The sequence below is a fragment of the Fukomys damarensis genome, unplaced genomic scaffold (assembly GCF_012274545.1).
Source record: "Fukomys damarensis isolate Sample0158 unplaced genomic scaffold, DMR_v1.0_HiC HiC_scaffold_17, whole genome shotgun sequence".
Taxonomy (NCBI): Eukaryota; Metazoa; Chordata; class Mammalia; order Rodentia; family Bathyergidae; genus Fukomys; species Fukomys damarensis.
The window spans coordinates 41346658-41351023 of NW_022900929.1; positions in this window are offsets into that span (position 1 = coordinate 41346658).

The following is a 4366-nucleotide window of genomic DNA, read 5'->3' on the forward strand; positions in this document are numbered from 1 at the left end:
CAATAATACACCCTCCTTAGTCATGATGCATTATCTTTGTATATATTTGTTGGATCTAGGTTGTTAATATTTTGTCTAGGATTTTTGGATCTGTGGTTTTCTTTTGTTAACTGGCTTTGCAATATTTAGTACCAGATCAGCTGGTCATCTTTCTTTTTATTCTCGGAAAGAGTTTGTGTAATCACTTCCTTGGATGGTGGATATAGTTTACTGATGGAGGCTTTGGATTTAGAGTTTTGATCATGTTGAATTTATTTTATCAAAATTCAGATGTGCCATTTCTTCTGTGTTAGTTCTGGTTACTTTGGTATTTCTATACGAACTCTTCCATTTCATCTAAATCTTGAAATATAAAATTTGGTATGAAGTTTAAAAAATAGCAAACTTTTCATTGTCTGCAGGCTCCATGGTGATGCTCCACATCCTTTCTTTTATTCCTGATTCCTAGAATTGCCTTGTTTCCTTTGTCTCCTTTTCTCATTTCATTTTTTAGTCTTTCCAAAGGTGTAAAAACTATTAGGTTTCTAAAAACTCAAGTTTTAGCTTTCCCAATCCTATTTTATATTTTAATTATTTCTTATTTGATTTTGTGTCTTTCTTTAGATTTAATTTATTATTATTTTTCTAATTTCTTGAAATGAATATTAGCTCATTAATATTCAGCCTCCTTTTGTAATTATTGAGTTAATATAGAAATTTTTCTTCAACTAATAACTTTGCTTCATTTTTATGTTTTTTCCTAAAACAATATTACCCATTTAACTCAAAATACTTTCTAATTTTCATTGTTTTACCCACTGATTATTTAGAAGTGTGTTTCATAAGTCCTGTAAACAGAAATGTTCCAGTTTGAAAAAATCATTTATTTCTAGTTTGTTTGAATTGTTTTCAGGATATATTCTATAGCTAATTCTGTTCTATTGTTATGATCTCCATATTTCTAATTTTTCCTATGTTCTACCAGTTACTCCTTGGTATGGTTTAGATCTAGAATCCCCCCCCCCGAAAAAAAACTCATAGTAGAGGAAATGACTGGATCGTGGGGGTGCTGTACTGATCAGTAGGTTAATGCATCAAAGAATTCGGAGCTGTAAGTGCTATTAGGAGGTGGGGCCTAGTTGGAAGAAGTGGTCACTGGGGGCATGACCTAGAAGTAGGTCTCTCCCTCCCTAGCTCCTACCTTCGCTCTCTGTTTCTGGGCTCACACGACTTCAGCAGCTTTCCCCTGCCAGATCCTGGCACCATGCTCAGCCTGTCTTGGAGCCAGCCAACCACAGACTAAAAACCATGATCCAAAATGAACCTTCTTCCTTTAAGTGTGAGCACTGAGTATATTGTCGGACCAACTAGAAAATGACTAAAATATTGCCATACCCATGACGTTTATGGATTTTTCTGTTTCTCATGGTAATTCTATTTTCCCTTTAAATAGTCTGGGGCCATTTCATTCATGACAAAAAAGCCGAGATTTTTATCTACTTGGTAAATCAAGCTTTTTCTCAATGTTAAGTATCCTTTTAAACCTACAGCCATGTTTTTTGTTTTAAAGTATTCTTTGATACTACTATAGCTATAAGAATTTTAGGGCAGGGCTTTGGGCGACAAATCTCTTTGTGTGTGCACTATTTGAATGCTAATAAAATCATGTCATTATCTTCTGGAGCTCATTATTTCACCATTGGAATCAGCTGAAAATCTAATTTTTTAAATTTTAAATGATGTATCTGAATATTTTTCACTTATATCGTTTCTGAATCAAGAGATTTTGGTCTTAAGGAATTCAGTTAGCCAGAGATTTAGCTCAGTGGTTCCACTGCTGGCCTCACAAGCGCAAGGTCCTGAGTTTGATACCTGGTACCAAAAAAAAAAAAGTCCAGTCTAATAGAATTATCTTTTGGGATAAATGGGATATATGGCCCATTTTCTTTATATGTAAATACCAACATTAATTTAAATCTAGTCATCCTACTACAACAACAGTCTGATTTTAGTGCCTTTGTCCTGATGCTCTTTAGATTTTATTTTTTATATTTTTCTGAATTCTAACTAGGATGTGTGTAGGAGTTACTTTCTATTTATGCTGCTTGGGGTTCCATCTCATCAAATCTGTGGTTTGATGCCTCTCTAGTTCTGGAACATTCTGTCATTAGCTTGACTGATAGGTAGTTGCTTATTCTGTTCTGTTTGTGTCTTGTAGGTTTCTTACTTTTTCTTCAATTTTTTCAATTTTTCATCTCTTTGAGTTTCATTTTGGATATTTTCTGATCCACCTTCCAATTCACCAATTGTATGTTAAATTATTGCATTTTAACTGAGATTATTGCAAAAGGGGATGGATAGTCCCAGAAAAAAACAATATTGGCCATTCTCAGATAAGAGAGGGAAATGTTCATTGCCATGTGTCAAGAATGTTTGCATTCTTTCCATTTATCCTTGACAACTTTATGCAATTCACTTGAGATATTTAAATTCCCATTTTGGGTGAGAAATCTGAGACTTTCAGGGCTGTATTTTGGGATATAAAATTGGATCTAAAGGCCATGAGTTTTTCCTTATGCTTTGCTGCCCCTACAGTTTTCTGTGGGTCATGACTTCTCATCTGAGGTTGTAAATATATGTGAATTTTAGGGAAAATGTAAATTATAGGCGAGGTTTAGCTAGGGATCCAGTGAGAAGAGGTTGCCCTTCATCAGAAAGGGCCTGCTTGGAGAGGTTGTGACAGCCACTGGAAAGGCCTTAGTGAGGGATTTGCCATTTGCCTACCTATCACATGAAACTAGAAGTAGAAGGTGAAGGCAGAAGCATTTGATTTTCTCAATGAGCAGCGTCTCTCCACTACTTAGGCCAAAATCCATGTTTGGAGAAAATATACCTTAATGCAACAGTTTCTCTAAGGGAGTTGAACCATTCTGGTCTTTGGAATTACTGTACCCTGGAAGTCTTGGAAGATCAGGCAAAGGGATCATATAATTTGGTAACTGTTGATGGCTTCTAGAAGTTGAAGTGTGAAGGAGAACATTTTGTTTCTTGAAGCATTTTTTCTCTTTCCTTCTGTTTCTGGCCAGCATATGAAAACAGCACAATTATCTTTTGTGTTGTTTCACTAACAATAAAATGCTCTCTCTCATGACAGAGCATTTAATCAGCAGGAAATATCTTACAAATGACTTGGAACAAGGTTGGAATGAGTCTCCTTTTGGTTTCAGCTCAAGCAATGGACATAGTCACACAGTTGGTAAATGCCTCTGGGAAATTCTGAGGGCTACATGGTTATTTTATTAAACATTCTTTTTTGTAGATAGGAGATTATTCTATCCTGTCAGATACATTTCAAGACTGATTCATTATAATGTTATTTTGGCAATAACAGCATGAATGTAGCTTAGATGTTTGGTCCTTTTCATCTCACGGTATTTTTTATGTGATTCTCAACTCTAGCTTTCTTTTTGCCTTGTATTTTATATGCTCAACTTTGTCTCGCTTGTATAAGGAAGAAAGTTCTAGAAGATGCAGCACATTAGCTGTCCCTTGAAAGACACACACAAACACACACAGCCATGTTGCTTTAATTTCTTTGATTTTTACAGAAGCTCTGCTGGCACTTAAACTAAAGAATGCCTTTTCTGCATAGTTCTGGGAAAATGGCATGGTGGTAAGCAAAAATAACTCAGGCTCTGTGAGATTTGGAATCCAGACACTGGAAAATAATTTGGGGAAGAAAAACAAAACAAAAATAAAAACAAAAGAAGGAGGAAGGAAGGAAGGAAGGGAGGGAGGACAGAAGGAAGGAGATCTCCAGGAACCAGAAAGGATCTGATAGGAAAAGTAAAACCTGCAGAGAAATTGAAGAGGCAGAACACAATGTAGAAAAGGGAAGTAGAAACCTGTACTTTCTCCCAGGCTCCTTAACTGTGGCTTGGGCTGGTTATTTAATAAAACATACATTTAAGATTTCAAAGAGCAGTAATGTGTGAAAAAGAAGCATCTTATCAGTTGGCAAATTTTTACTATCTCTCAAAAATTAAATTATAAGTCCACCTATATGTCAAGACTTGATAATCATTGTCAAGGTTTCCTTTTTGCTCTCAAATCAGAAATTCCATTTCTACCACCCTATTCAAAGATAGGACAGTGACTGACAGAGTTTCCTTGGAATGTCTCAATCCCACTTTTTCCACTCACTAATTGTGTGGGAAAGTTATCAACTTTTCCAAGCCTCAGTTTTGTATCTGTAAAATGGGATAGTAGCAATATTTACCACAAGTATTAGAAAAATTACAAAAGTCCTGCATATAAAATGCTTAATATAGCACTTGATATTTAGGAAGCCCTTAACACAACATATATACGTAAAATCATATATACA